Source organism: Heloderma suspectum, chromosome 2 (assembly GCF_057233095.1).
Source record: "Heloderma suspectum isolate Gila_16-S chromosome 2, 16-S_ref, whole genome shotgun sequence".
Taxonomy (NCBI): domain Eukaryota; kingdom Metazoa; phylum Chordata; class Lepidosauria; order Squamata; family Helodermatidae; genus Heloderma; species Heloderma suspectum.
The window spans coordinates 248,179,398-248,195,760 of NC_139459.1; positions in this window are offsets into that span (position 1 = coordinate 248,179,398).

Consider the following 16,363-nt stretch of genomic DNA (forward strand, 5'->3'; position numbering starts at 1 on the left):
TCTTTCATATATGTCAAATTCAGGGCTGCTGTTAAGATTATATCTTATTAGGGCCCTGCTGGCAGACATTGAGGGAAGAAATTACAGCAGTCAGTACTCTCTGGAAGAATACATTTAGCCCTGTTTTTGAGAAGATTTCTTCCTGAAGCAAGAGCAATCAGCTCAGAGAACAATCTGAAGGAACATGATACAGTTATATTGCTGAGATAAGTACATCTGGTTGTCTTAAGATGTCTGGATGGGAGACCACCTAGAAACCATAGGTAAGCTTCTCAAATGAAAAGCCAGATATATCTGGTTCTTCAGTTGAAAAGCAATGTAAGTGCAATAACTTATCCACTGAGCCAGCTGCAAATTGATTCATTAGTATTGCGATCCAGGCCATTCTTAGTCATAAGAACTGCCGTGCTAGATCAGACCAAAGATCTATCTATCCTAGTTTCTGTTCGCACAGTGACCAACCAGCTGCCTATGGGAAGCCCACAAAAGGATATGAGCACAATAGCACCCCCCACCCCCACTCATGTTCTTCAGCAACTAGTATTCAGAGACGTACAGCCTCTGAATCTGGAGGTAATATATCATCATCATCACAGTAGCCATTGGTAGCCTCCATGTCATGATTATTCTGATACAAAAGCAGGTTATCTACATGGCTCAAGAGGTAAAATTAATCTAGTCCATCAGTCTGGGTAATAAGCATGGAAGCTTTATCAAGCTGTGCAGCAACCCAAGCGCAACAATTCTGTTCTTGCTCATTTACCAGGAAGAATCCTCTTTGAATCCTCTAGATACTTGGTGATGTTTCTGAGGCATCCTCCATCATGTGATACCTTCACCTTACTGGGGACTTGGAGATGCTGGTCATCTGAATGCTGCACTATTCCATAAAGATGAAATAGCTTAGTCACATGTATGCATTTTATACTGTCTGCAATCTTGCACATACTAATGAGAAGTCCTGGGAGGATGCCTTTCATAGCAACATGGAAGATAAGCAGAAAATGAAGACTCCAGCCAAAATGTACAGTGTATCTGCTGTGTTGTCAGATTCGGAGAGAGGTGTCTGTTGCGCATTATCTCTATAAGCATATTCAAGATAATCTGATACTTAAAATTTCAAATAGTACACAGTGAAGGTCACTTAACATGACTTATTTACTCCTTAGCATACTTAAAACACCCATATGTAATAGCAATCATGGAAGTGAAAGAATGGAAAGTGCATCCCCCCTCCCCCCCCTCATTTTCACTGTCTGTTGGTGGAGTGGAAACTGCAGAAGTGTTAGGGCGCATGCGTGTGGAGGCAGGGCAGAGGTGAAAAGTATTCTGGATTAATTACTCTAAAGCCAGAGAGTGTGATTTGGTGTCTATGCCACAAGATAGCACTGTGGTACCAACTTATTTTTTTTTTTTACATAGCTGAGAAAGTTCTTCCTTTGCAGACCACCAGCAACTGAATCATGGGAAACATGTTGCCTTAAAGCAAAATTCCTGCAGGGGGCAAAACACACTGCACCTACAATATCTATCTATCTAGCAATCTATCTCTTCATCCAGAACCTGTGTACTGATTTGGGCAGTTTTACTATACCCATCTTACTGTCTTTGCAACCGTCTCACTAAGAAGGCATTTGTTGTTCCATTTTATAGGCAGGGAAACTGAGGCCAAAAGGTTCTTACAGGGCTGTGCATGTTCTGCAGTGCAACACAAGTGTACAGTTCAGTATTTAGTCAGCTTTCATTTATTTTTATTTTTTTAAACCACTTCTACAAAGGCATCCTGGAAAGCCGGTGTGCTGCAAGGGGCTAGAATGTTGGGTGTGGACGCATGGAACACAACTTCAAATTCCGACTCGCCTGTTAAACTTGCTGGAGCAAGCCACTGCCTCATACTCAGCCCAGCCTGCCTTGGCTACAAGGCTATGTAAGGTGGGGGGCTATGTAGGTTTTCCAGTTGTAACAGCTTTGGCACCGTCTGTAGCTCTGGGTGATTCACACAACTCTCCCATCCACCCCAATATACTGAAAGAATGTGGGGAGAGAGGGTAGCCATGCCCCACGTGCACAGCATGGCAAAATCCTTCCCCACTAGCTGTGGATTCGGAAAGGGAAAGGACTCTGCACATACTGATGTATGTGTGTAGAGCTCCTCCGGATGAGGACAGATCCTTTCCCACGCTGCCTAAACACATGGATGGCAGGGAAGCGTTTCTGCCCTGGGCAGCAGCGAGGCTAGCCAGTGAGGTGGCCCTGCAGCGCCTTGCACATGTTCTTTCAGTGCAGTATGTGTGCGTGTGCATGTGCATGGTTTGTATGAACCATGAGTAGAAACAGAATCAGTCATGCTGTGTAGACAAAGCCATTTAATTGGAATAAGTTATGGAGGCTGTAGGATTCTACGTTTCCTTGGCACAGAGAGGAGAACCCGTAACTTTAATAACACATCAGAAGAATAGTTGAACTGTTCTTTGAGCCCATTTCTCACAGAACCAAGAACACTCAATTCTCTGCATATGAGTTTAGCTCTAGTAGAAGTAGTAATGCATTTATATCCCACCCTTCCACTAAAATGTACCCAGAACGGCATACAGCCCCTGTCCTGGAGCTCTGACAGCCGTACAACTGACATGTGGAGAGTATGGGCTTGTTTACAGGCAGCTGGGTGAAGACTGGCAACCACTTTCCATAAATGGCCATGATTCAAGCTATAAATCACCCGTTTGCACTGGCAAAACATGTCCATTTGCACCACTCGCACGGGAGTGGAGGGGCACACTGTGCCCAAGGCAGTGCCTGCCTCGAATTAGACCAGCCTAAAGACAATAGAAAGTCTTGCGCGCAGAGAAGGAAGAATATGAATCACGCTGAAATGCGCTGAAGTGGGGAGCATGTGCGTACTGGAGAGAAATGCTTTCCACATTAAGAGGCTTCCTCCGAACGGGAGGGTGAGTTCATCGCTGCGGTGTTTCTAAAAATGCTGCCGTCAGAGGCGTGTGGTGGCTGTCGCCTGCCAAGTGGCCCAGGCGCACATGCCAGCTGGGGGAGGACTGGGCATGGCTGGCTGGAATCCACTGGGGCTGAGAATAGCCAAGGCTGCAGATGCAAGCTTGCCTGCTAAGTATGCACGGCTCCTCTTGAAAACAGAGAGAGGAAGCCAGGTGGGCCACCCGGTTGCTGCCTCTGCTATTTTTGTTAACTCTCATCACCACATCCAAAGGCCAAGTGCATTTTGAGAGAGGCTCATTCCCTGGAGACTTCCCAGAGCCCAAGCATGTGTCAGAAGCGGCATGAGATCTTTTAAGTTTAAATGGGTTTGGATCTCGCGGGTTAAAGCGGTAGGGGTGGGTTAGCATTTCTTACGTTTCATCTGTTTTGCAGCCTGATCCCATGCATGCTTCTCCAAAGGAACCCCCTTATTAGTAGGTCCAATGGGGCTTACTTATTTTTGATTGATTGATTGATTGATTGATTGATTGCACTTTTAAGCCACCCAATAACCCAAGTTCCCTGGGCGGTGTACAGTACATTTAAAACATAAAAGGCAAACAGTGAATAAAACCAGCAGCAAAGAGTAAAAACATGACAGCATTTGTTGTTGTTCAGTCGTTCAGTCGTGTCCGACTCTTCGTGACCCCATGGACCATAGCACGCCAGGCCTTCCTGTCCTGCGCTCTCTCCCGGAGCGTGCTCAAGTCCCTATTCATTGCATCGGTGATGCTATCTAGCCATCTCATCCTCTGCCGTCCCCTTCTCCTTTTGCCTTCAGTCTTTCCCAGCATCAGGGTCTTTTCCAGAGAGTTTTCTCTTCGCATTAGGTGGCCAAAATATTGGAGCTTCAGCTTCAGTATCTGTCCTTCCAATGAGCACTCAGGGTTGATTTCCTTTAGGATTGACTGATTGGACCTCTTTGCAGTCCAGGGGACTCGCAAGAGTCTTCTCCAGCACCACAGTTCGAAAGCATCAATTCTTCGGCGCTCAGCCTTCCTTATAGTCCAGCTCTCACAGCCATACATTACTACTGGGAAAACCATAGCTTTGATTAGACAGACCTTTGTTGGCAAGGTGATGTCTCTGCTTCTCACTATGCTGTCTAGGTTTGCCATAGCTTTCCTCCCAAGGAGCAAGCGTCTTTTAATTTCATGGCTACAGTCACCGTCTGCTGTGATCTTGGAGCCCAAGAAAGTAAAATCTGTCACTGCTTCCATTTCTTCCCCTTCTATATGCCAGGAAGTGATGGGGCCAGATGCCATGATCTTAGCTTTTTTAATGTTGAGTTTCAAACCAGCTTTTGCACTCTCCTCTTTCACCCTCAACAAGAGGCTCTTTAGATCCTCTTCGCTTTCTGCCATTAGGGTGGTATCGTCTGCATATTGGAGGTTGTTGATAATTCTCCCAGCAATCTTAATGACAGCATTTACTTTTGGGTAAATGTGCCTAAGATTACAGCTTTTCAGCCGGATTGTTACTCAGAAGTAACTCCTGCTTAATTCCAAGGGACGTCTCCCCAAGTAAATGTGTTTTGAGTTGTAGCCTTAGGCTATATACACATACATTGGAGTCAATCCCATTGAACTCAGTGGGACTTACTTCTGAGTAGACATGCATCAGATTGAGCTGTTACTCTGGGTTCCCCCACCCACCCACCAAAAACAGATGTTATGCTTTCTGTTTTAGCGTTACTCACTCTGGGTCTTTAGAAAGAGGTGGGTTTGATATTTGAAGAAAGGTTTTTAAAAGTACAGCAACATATCAGCAATTATGTTAGATGGAACTAATTCCAAAGCAAGATATCAGTGTATTAGGGCCTTGGACTAAGAGTGTACAATCCATCTGTAATTAAGCCACTTTAAGTCAGTTTAGTGCCATGGTTAGAGTGTTGGACTAGGACTGGGAAGGCCCAGGTTCAAATTCTGATTTACCTAGGAAGCTCCTTAGGTGATCCTAGGTCACTGTCTCTCAATCTAACCTACTCACAGGGTTGTTATGAGGGGGAAAGGGGGAGGGATCCAGGTATGCTGCTTTGAACCCCTTAGAGAAAGGTGGGCTATAAATGTATTTAATAAATACATGGAATATGTCTCATTAATTTTAATGGGAGAATTATGCACCTGCCACACTATTTCCTACTGCAGTCATTAGGACTTAACAAACGCCTGTCTGGCTGGAAGGTGCTGGTTTGGTGAACCATTTAGCAGATTAACAAAGAGACACTTTATTCCTGGTCTCTTTGTTAATCTGCTAAATGACTAGACAAGTTGGTTCACCTCTTCCTGTTCCTTTTCCATATTTGTAGATGTTCCTTTTCCTGGTTGTTAAGATAAGAGATAAATAAGAGTTGCTATTTTAGTTTTCTAGATAACTTGTGGCCTCAGTCCACAGATCCTTGTGTGTGGTGGTGGGCTGCATGCATACTGCTGCACAGAAGGATCTGCTCACATGCAGCGACCAAACAGAAGGTTAGACTGTCCACTTTAATAGTGCCAGTCAGTTGTACAGAGAGAGGCGGATCTGGTCCCTCACAAATGATTGGTACTGGAAGACCTGACAATCTTTTAATTGATTCACACAGGTCCAGGTACTGAACGTGGTTGTTTTATCTGTAGTGTGCAGTACACTCTTACATGTCTAAAGTCAGGATGGGGATCCTCCAGGCTGTGGGTCACATCCAGCCCACCGTGTCTGCCAGGGCTACTGCCACCACTACTGGCCACATGCCCATCCATGATGCTGTTGACAACAAGGTTCATGGGAGATTCTAGAGCAAGGGCGAGCAACTTGTGGCCCTCTGATATTTTGACCTACATTCTCCATCAGTCCTAGCCGGTATAGCCAATGGTGAGGGATGATAGGTGTTGTAGGTCAAAACATTTGGAGGGCCACAAGCTGCTCTCCTTTACTCTAGAGGACATCACACATAGAAAGTGGCATTACATGTGGATTGTTCTCCATTAATTGGGATAAATGTGCAGATACACTCTGCTCCTTAAATATTTTTTGATAGCGAAGTAGCTCAATGAAAGATGCATTAAAAACAAGAACACAGTGCCAAGCACATAAAAGTCTAGGCAGGCCAGCTGACTAAAAACAGATTCTAACTGGCCTTACTGAGGCTAGAATGAGCATTTCATTTAATACATAAAAAACATGTTCTGTCATGAGTTCAAAGCATTCAGCCTTTCAATAATTCAGCTGACCTTTCCTTGCAGGGTACACATGTTACATTTGATAATTTGCAAGTGAAGTCTTGGAAATGCAAAGTTTTGCATGCATTGTGAAACACATCCAGTTGTGTGTGTTGTGCATATGTGTGTATTTTTAAGGGAAAAGGAAGGTTTTGTTAATATAATGGAAGCTCTTAACCAATATTTAGCTAATTCCTTTGACCTCAGAGCTCACATTATGTTGACATAATTTTTGTGTGCTTCTAAACCCTCAGCCATGTGCACTCAACCATCAATGGTCAAAGTTAAAGAAAATGTTCTTATTTGCTTTCCTTACCCTCTGTCATTTCTCAAGGAATAACAGGTTAAGGGTAATGGAAAAATAACCATACATAGAATCATAGAATCATAGGGTTGGAAGGAGCCTACAAGACCATCGAGTCCAACCCCCTGCTCAATGCAGGAAGCCTGATTCCCAGGCGGTCTCCCATCCAAGTACTAACCAGGGCTGACCCTGCTTAGCTTCCGAGATCAGACGAGGTCAGGCACATCCAGTCCAGAAATTGCAAAACTAGAAAAACTAATTTAGGGTTGACTTTTTCATTCAGATTTTCCATAAACATTTCAGTGCTTAAGCTTGCCTTAATATTTGTGGAAAGTGAATGTTCTATTCAAGTAGTTGCTTAAAGCAAATTTCAAGTTTGAGTTCATGGCAGTTTATTTTAGATGCAGAGCTAATTAAATTAAAGATCAAATAATGACAAGTAGTGTGTGATTTTGGCATTTGCTGAACTCAAACCTTTCATGACTATTTATTGAGGGTTACACATGGGGAAACGGGTGGGGGGGGAAATACTAGTACAGTACAAATGGTTGGAGGGTCCATGAAGGAATATTGATAAACGAGATCACATATGGTTATGTTCTATCAGGCCAATGCAGGGGCCATTGCAAGGTGACTCATAAAAAGTATTCTGTAAAATGGAAGTAATTAATGTCTGGACTTTTCTCCACAACGCTATTAATTCACTGCATCTACTTTTGGTTTTGTCACAGAATTGAGATCTGAGCACCACACAAAGAATGTTTCCTGCCCTGCTTTTCCACTGTATAACCTCTAGGTGGCACTGTGGTGTAGCACAATAGTGCAAATACACAAGCAGAAGCAGCGTTTTCTTTCCGCCATCAGAAATAATACCCTATTTTCCCTTCTCTAAAGAACTTGCCAAAAGTGCTGTTTACAAACAGAAGTGCAACTGGAGGGTCACAATGTCATCTAAAGAACTTGTAAACAACTGTGAGTAGAGAATGGTGAGTGCACAATAAATGCCTCATGTAGAACTTCCTCCGTATCATAATGTTACCTGCACTCCATTTACCTGAGTAGTGAAAAGTTCCATGAGTGCAGTGGTTACCCACGTTTGGTTTCCTTTGGAAGGAGGTCCCTGGAGGCTTATTGGCATTTTGAAATATTTGAGTTTATTTGAAAATATACTGATTGAGCATAGGTGGAAGCCCAGAACTGAAACACTCCACTGCCCTATATCAGATCTCCAGAGAGGCAGTCCTCCCTGCAAAAGACACTTTTGAGAACTTGCTATCTCTGTCCCCCCATATGTGTCTCTGCCAAAAAGTGCAGTCTGTCTCCCAAAATGCTTCTATTGTTTCCCCCTCACACCTCACTTGCCTACCCCACTCTGGCTGAAGAGGGAAATAAGGGTGACTCATCTCTCCCCAGCCATCCCCTAGCCTTCTTGGGCCATTTACTATGGGATGGATCTAGGATCTGCCTTCTGCAAGAGGAAGGGCTCTTCCACAAGAGCAAGGGCTCTGTTCGCAGAAGGTCTCTCCACCTGCTTTTTGAGGATCCTCCTCCCACCACACACAACACCCCTTCAGAAGGGTCTCACACTCTGTATAGCATTTTCAGGTGGCTGCTGTGGGAATGAGGGGGTAGGGAAGTCCACTTCTACCAGTTAAATTGATCTAATCTAATCTAATCTAATCTAAAGGTAATATAAATGTAATAAACCCCCTACAATTTCCCTAACAGAAAATGTGCCTGACTAGTAAGGAACATTTGCAGTCATGCTGGCCCCATTAATCCTCTTTTGTCCAACGCCCCCACACTTATAACAATAAAATGGTAGCCCTAGGGCTTTTCTACATGAGGCTTTTAACCTGCCACTTTACTGCGGCTTCTGCTTCCAGATTCTTTGTGGGTTAAGATTGGCTCCTTTACATGTGTTTTTTTCCAAGGGTTTTCTTTCTCTGCCTTTCTATATGTTCTATTACATAACCACTAGGTAGCACTGTGGTATAGTAGAATTGCACAAATATGCTAGAGTTTCTTGCACCATTCACAAATATATGAAACTTTCCTCATTAGAAACACACACCCCACACACTAAAATGGTTGCAAAGCACAGAAGAGGTCCTGGAGGAGGATGACGTCATGTAAAACACCTCCAAACTACTGTGAGTGAGAATCATGAGCGCACAATTAATGCCTTGTGTAGAAAAGCTCTTCGTCTGCAGTGGGAATTGCCAGCCTGTCATTTTCCCTCAAGCTGAAAGTGCAGTGCAGGCAAATACTGCAATGCATTACCCTTGAAGACAACTCAGAAGCTTCGATTTGATCAGAATTTGGCTGGTAGAATTCTGGACTGGTTTCACCATATTATACCACTTCTTAAAGGTTTATACTGGCTGCCTGGTTCTAAATGAGATTCAAGGTGCTGGTGCTGAACTTTAAAGCACCAACTGGCTTCAGACCCAAATGCTTGAAGGAGCATCTCCTCCTGTATCATCCTACCCACGTATTAAGATCTTTAAATGAGGTCCTGCTCCAAGTACCATCACTTGGTGAAGTGTGTTGTGCTTGTACAAAGGAGAGGGCCTTATCTGTGGTGGCGCCCCATATTTGGAATACCCTCCCCAGGGAATTTGACTGCTGCCAACTTTATAATCTTTTTGGTACAAGTAAAGACATATTCACGTAGGCATTTAAAATGAGTTCCATTTTTTTTGTTTGCACTTTTATGGTTCTGTTGCCTCTCAGTTTCATCTTGTATGAAGGATGGTATCTTGTTTTAATTATCTTGTATTTTATTATTGTGTAACTCCCTGGAATCTATTGTGATGAAGGTCAGTCTAGAAAGTCTTTTAATAAATAAATAAACATGTAGGGTTTCATCACCAAAAATGTGGTACAGCAAGCAAAAACCTACAAAACCGTCTCATTGATTTTACTTTGATTTTTATTTTTACTTTGTACATTTTACTTTGATTTTGCTAGATATCATAGCCAGGATCTATAGAATTTATATGCTCACCCAGTGGAGAAAACCCCGCATGCAGCCTGAGCTTCATTTGGGGCGTGTGTGTGTAGGGGGGGGGGGCTGTGTGTGTGTGTGATGGTGGTGGTGTTTTGACTGCCAGAGAGACAAGCCACTTCCTAAACTGAGCAGTGGCCTGTCTTCTCACCAATAGGAACTATTTTGCCAATACCAAAAAAATGAAGTTTTGGCAGCACACAAGATTCTCTCCTGCACATATATCTTGCATCTCTGAATCCTGGCCTATATGCAAAGCCCCCAACTACATATGTAGTTGCAGTCTGCAGAATGTATCTGATTGAGAAACAGCCCAATTAGAAATTGAAAAACACATTTATTGTAATAATTCTCCTTATTAAAAGAGGTAGTGATGCTTTCTGTCCAAGCCAGGTGCTTTGGAAGCAACTTGTGATAGCAGTTTCAACAAAGTAAGCTGCCAAGAACCATAACAAATGTAAAAATATATACGACTCTCTGTGTAGTCAGCATAAAACAGATTTCCCGTTTCTTTCAGAGTTCTTGATTCCTAGGAATGTAAGGCCTTGAAACCAAACCCAGATCAACCTGTTATGGAAGGGTTTCGAATCTGATTTTCTCAGAAGATGGGGCAGACTTGTTCTCTGTTGTCCCAGAGGGCAGGACTAGAACCAGGGGGTGGAAATTGCAGGGAAGCAGATTTTGGCTAAATGTTAGGAGACCCTTCCTAACAGTAAGAGCTGTTTGACAATGGAACTGCCTGCCTCAGGAGATGGGCAGGGGGTCGGGGGGAGGCTCTCCTTCACTTCACTTGGCAGCCATCTGTCAAGGATGCTGTAGCTGCATCCTACATTGCAGATCCTGCATTAGCAGGAGGTTGGACTAGATGACCTCCAAGATCTCTTCCAACGCTATGATGCTGTGATCATCTGTTATGCCACAGGCTTTCCCAACGTTTGGTCTCCAGATGTTGTAGGACTACAGTCCCTAAGATCTCCAACCAGCATGGCCAATGGCCAGGGGTAATAGGAATTGTAGTCCAACAACATCTGGGAAGCCAAGGCTGGGAAAGGGTGTGCTATGGCATCTTAAAGCAAGTACTGGTACATCGTTTCTCAGGGCCAGCCCTGCCATGCAGAAGGTTGAAGCAACCTGCTTGAGGAAGCACCAGGAAGCAGGGTGGGAAGATGAAGGCAGAAACTGGTATCTGAATGGATACCAAAAAAGCAAGACTTTTACAAGTATTGGCCCTAGCTGTGGGGCGGGGGATATTTGGGCTCTTCTCCAGGCAGCAAGCTGGCTTGGGCCAGCACTGTCATTTTTCCCTTCTCCTTCCTCCTAGCAAGGTTTTAACAGCATGGGAGAAAGTGTGACATCGCAGTCCTGGCGACTGGACATGGGAATCGTCTCCTTCCTGAGTCATCACTCTTTCTAAACTACTCTATAATTCAGCCTTCCCCAACCTGTTGCCTTCCAGATTTGTTGGACTACAACTCCCATCACCCCAGCCTGCATGACCAATGGGCGATGGGGGTTATAGCCCAACATCTAGAGGGCAAGAGAAGGCTGATGTAAGTAATGTCAAGAATGCTCAAGAATGACCTTGGCAACTGGGTGACAAGACACCAACCCTCAGTATTTCAGTCACAATCCATCTGATTGGGATGTTTCTTTCTCTGAATATCTTTGAAGAGATGAAGGACCTGGGATGTCTTAAAGGGCTGCATATCCATATCAACCAGAGATACCCACTTTATCTGTTTAAGGAATGATGTGTTAGTAACGGCAATGAAAGTGTCCTCTGTGCCTCAGTAACGCAGGTGAGATGTTTCCTGCCACTCACTCCAGGCCCCTTTTTATTTTTAGATGCAGAATGCGATACTGATCAAGCGGGGCTGTTGTCAGCTTTTCTAATGGCACACCAAAAGCCCGCTCTCATCCCAGTTATCTCCACCTTTGCAACCCCGCCAGGCCCAGATTGCTGGCCAACGTGTAGTGTTGTTAGGGAGTGAGTCGTTTTGCTCTGCATTTGGTGTCACCTTCTGCATGAAAGGAAAATGCTGTGCGGAGCCTTTCAAGGCGATAATGCTACATGTGTCCCTCTGGTCCTGTGATAAGTGCATAGAGGGCAGGCTGGGAGACAGTCTCTACAAGGATCAGAGCACACCAGGCTCCACAGATAGGCCCACACAGATATATCTATAGAATAAGATGAAAGCCTTTCACTTCCCTCTATTTATCACAAACAGGGAAGCTTTAACCTGATCCTTTTAGGAGTCTGGTCATTCCTTGTCCTAAATCTCTGCCGCTCCACATGCTAATCCAAACTGAAAATGGAAGAGACACATGTGACAACTTGGATTAGTTTGCAGTGTTGATAAAATGGCTTCAGCAGTTAGAAGTCTTACCGTAAGATGGCAATAAGTAAAAAATAACAACTGTTTCGTGCTCCCCATTTCCCTGTAGAGTAAGAAGTCTCAGAGCAGCCTTTTACGGGTTTAAGGTGCAATCCTATGCATGTTTAGACAGAAAAAAGGCCTACAACTCCTGGCTGGGGCATGCTGGGAGTTGTTGGCCTTTTTTCTGCCTAAACAAACATAGGATTGTGCCCTTAGTGTTCTTGTGAGCAGGAAATGCTGGGAGAGTTATGGTGCTTTTGGTAACCAGCTATTCATTTACAAGCATAAAGGTTGCGCATATGTAAAGCAAACACACATGCAGGCAGTACCAGTCCCCAAACAACATCAGTCCAGCATTAGAACAGAAAGGTGAGCGGAAGGTAGACTGGTAGATCACTTGCTGGATCAGTTGCAGTAGATTAGAAAGAGTTTATGATTCCCAGTTGTTTAATAAGTACAACAACAAAATTGCTCTTACTTCCACCCTGTGATTAGACTGTTGAAATTTCTGATCTGTAGTAATACAGATGTAGAGTTGTACATGCATATGCTGATCATCCCAGTGCATGTGCATGGAATGCTGGGCCAAAGGGGAAAAGGGGTGGAGCGAAAACACCAAAAATATCAGCTCTTACTGCCTGGAAGGAAGCCTCAGGAGAGGCATTTCAGCCTTGCAAAAGGGGGGAGAAAACTGCAAAACACAGGAAACCGCCAGTTATCACGGACCAGAAGGGAGGTAGTGGGGCCCGGGGAAATCAGTGAGGCCATCTGGGGAACCTTGAGGGCCGGATTGGGTCCCCAGAGAGACTAGATATGGCCTTCAGGCCTGAGGTTTAACACCCTTTTTGGCAATTGTCTACTCTCTTGGAGCCACCATTTTGCTCTGGTTGGTGGAACTTAGGGGTGTAGTGTAAAAAAGAGAGTAGATCTTGAAAGCCCATAGTATGCCCACCCCAGACTTAGAAGTTGTGTCTTTGACAGCAAGAAGCTTCTGAGGGTCTAACTTCATGTTACATTAATGACAGGATTAGCAATCACGTCTTGGTTGTGTGTGTTTTTTAAATTAAGTACCAGGAAAGGTGGATTGTCTTTTGGGAATGCAGTGCAGTGACAGGGGAGGTTTACATCTTCTCTTCAGAGCCACAGTACTAGTGAAAATCACCTGGCAGCACAACGTTAGTTAGCTAATTGCAGATGGTGACTGGGGCGGGGCAGCGGGGATTTTCACCAATATCACAGCAGTGGAGGGAAGGCTTAAACCTCCCTTCCCCGTGTGCGGCATTTCTAAAGACAATTCCCCTGCACTTGGGTATGTAATTTTTAAAAACTCATAATATGCTAAGCATGTTATGTTAATAACATGTAGTTAGGCTGGCAGAATTTAGTCAGCTCAAAATTCAAACTTTTCCTTCTCTTTTGCCCACTTTCGAGTGACAAAACCTTTTTCATCCAGCCCACATCCAGGCAGCTGGGAATGGGATACAAGGTTCAGTGATTTGGAGTATATGTGGTGGGCATCAAAAGCTGTTGATCAGAAATCCTTTGCATGCCTTCAAACGTCAAGGTTATACTTTCTGTATAACCAAAGAATGGGCTTAGGATAATGCATGTTTTTGTTTTTTTCCCGGAGGGAACTTTTTCAACAGGGAACGAAAAAAATAATGAGGTGGATGGAAAATGTGCAGTAAAACAGTAAAACTGTTATTTTAAATTCATCAGGTGCAGAGGATGTCTGGGTAAGCCATCTTTCATTTGCCGAATTTTGAAGGAATTGAACAAGGCCTTTCCAGTTTAATGGGTTGCCCTAACCAGAACACTTGCTTGACAGATGTTGTAGGGGGACGCAGAGTCTCTTTCAGCCTTGCAAAGGAAAATAAGAACGATATCTATCCAGTGCTTCTAGATTATTAGTTGGGAACTCTAATCTCAGGACTTCAAAATTGTCCATTCTTATTTTGAGGGTGGAGGGAGAAACTCCAACTTTAAGCCTTCACTTGCAACAACCCTCCTCTCCCCACAACACCATTATGTGGCACTTCACCTTCACCTCAGAGGAAGGAGTATCGCTGCCACACTACTTGGGTGATTTCCCCTTCTTATCTCAGGCCTCAGGCAGTAGCAACCCCAGGCCTACCAGCTGCACTTAACACCTAATCTAGTTAAGGGGTGTAGAGCACCCTGTCGCTGCTCTCTTCTTCCCCACGTGCTAAAACACCAACAACCCTCAGCCTTTCCCAGTCCACGTCCCCAGAGGCACAGCACGAGGTCGGAAGCACCACAGGACTCAACTCAACCTTGGTGAATGGAGGAAGAGAGACAGGAATCCCCTTCCCTGTCGCCCAGGCCACTGCTCTGGGTCCTGCTTACTGCTGGAGGAGGGGTTCACAGTAGGGATTGTCTTTTCACAGGACAACAACAGAAAATCTCTCCAGCCAACTAGCCTATTCTACTGCTCCCTCTTGAGATTTTCTGACTACACTAGGAGCATTTCTACACCAGCCTCAAATCCTGCATTTAAAACGGGGCTTTCCGCTTCCGTTTTAAATGCAGAATCACAACTGATTCCCTTACGCACACTTCCTTCCCTGTAGATGGCCGTTCCCATAGCATTATGCTTCTGTGAAGAGGCATTACACACACTCCTGGTTCAGCGATACTTGCTCCTGGGTTCCTGACCCTTTCCCTCCCCCTGCACATTAGTGGTGGATGGGGACTGACATGCAGACAGCCCCGCCCCCAGTGATCTCCCCCGGCCCTGACTCCCTCTTCCATGTTTTTGGCCAGTCTCTGCCGCTCAGCCCCCTGCTGCTCCTCTGCTCTGCCGCCACCTCCCCCCGCCACCATGTGCTGCCGCTCTGTTTTGAACAGGCAAGCTGAAAATGGCGAGGAGCCAAAATGACTCGGGCACAGGAAGACTGGACACCCATCAGACCTTCGTCACCACCTTCGACATCATGACCGCACCCACAACAACCACACTCAGCGCTTCATTGATGCTGGGGGAGAAATACACGGGGAGGACATGGCGCTCCATTTGCACATATCTGGAAAAATACCCAATTTTTTCCGTTTGAGGAAAGCACGGGATAGGTGGGAGGAAATAGTGGAATAATGACTAGACAACGACGACATCATGTAATGGACCCGCACAATTCAGTGAGTGAGCAACCATGAATGTGCAATAAACGTGAGGTGTAGAGATCCCCTAGGAACCGCTCCCTAGTTAAAACTGCTGCACTGAGCAACCCTAAATTCTTGTATGTGTGTGCATGAGGGTGAATATAAACAGAGCCAACGCTGAGTCAGATCAAAGGCATATCTAGTCTAGCATTCTGTTCCACAGTGGCCAACCATTACCAATAGCTCCTAGTCATTGTGACTGTATGCTACCTCCAGTATCAGAGGCAGCCTGTCTATGCACACCAGTTGCTGGGGAACATGGGTGGGAGGGTGTGGTTGCACTCATGTCCTACTTGTGGGCTTCCCACAGGCAGCTGGTTAGCCCTTGTGTGAACAGAATGCTGGACTAGATGGACTCTTGGTCTGATCTGGCATGGCTAATAGTCCAGCCACTGGGAAGTCCACAGCAAGACATGAGCATAACAGCCCCTCCAGCTCCTGTTCCCTAGCAACTGGTGTACAAAGGCATACTACCTCTGATACTGAAGGTAATTTATAGCCATCATGAGTAGTAGCCATTGATATCTTTATCCTCCATGATAAGGACATAGAGTGCAAAAGGTGCCATATGTGCAAGAATCCTCGCACATCTGGTTGTATCTGTGACTACGAGCTTCTCTGCACCAGGGTTTTATCCCGCACCTTTTCCAGATTCTTTGTGAGATTAAGATCGGCTCTTTTACATGTGGTTACACGTGCTTTTTTCTGAGATTTCCTTTCTCTGCAAGTTCTATGTGTTTCATTATACAGCCACTAGATGGCACTGTGTTATAGCAGAATAGCACAATTACACACAACCTTCATAGAGAAAATAGTGGCTTATCCCCATTAAGAAAAAAAGCTGTGATAATGGTCACAAAGCACAGGAGATACCCTGGAGGTTGATGACGACATGTAAAGGACCCAGAAACCTCCGTGAGTGACCAATCACAAGCACGTGATAAAAGCCTCGTGTAAAGATTCCCTATGACTGGATGGCAAGACCATCACTTGGGATCACCCAGTTCTATACCCTGCAGCCCAATCCATTCTGCTTTGTGTAAGAGTGCAGATCCCTAGATGACTCTTCCGCACATCCTGGGGGCACTTTACCTTCCTCTGGATCTTAGTCTGCTGCTGGTTCCTTCTAGGTCAGGCTCAGCACTACTAACCCCAAGGCTCTGCTATACATATCAGCAAACCATCTCGGTGTCAGCAGCGCACATCATACTTCAGCTCTCAGAGGCACCCAGTGGATCTGCTTAAAGTCAAGGCTGGGGGAGTCACATTTTCCCAGTTCAGGGGTTTTGAAGTGTTTCCTATTCAT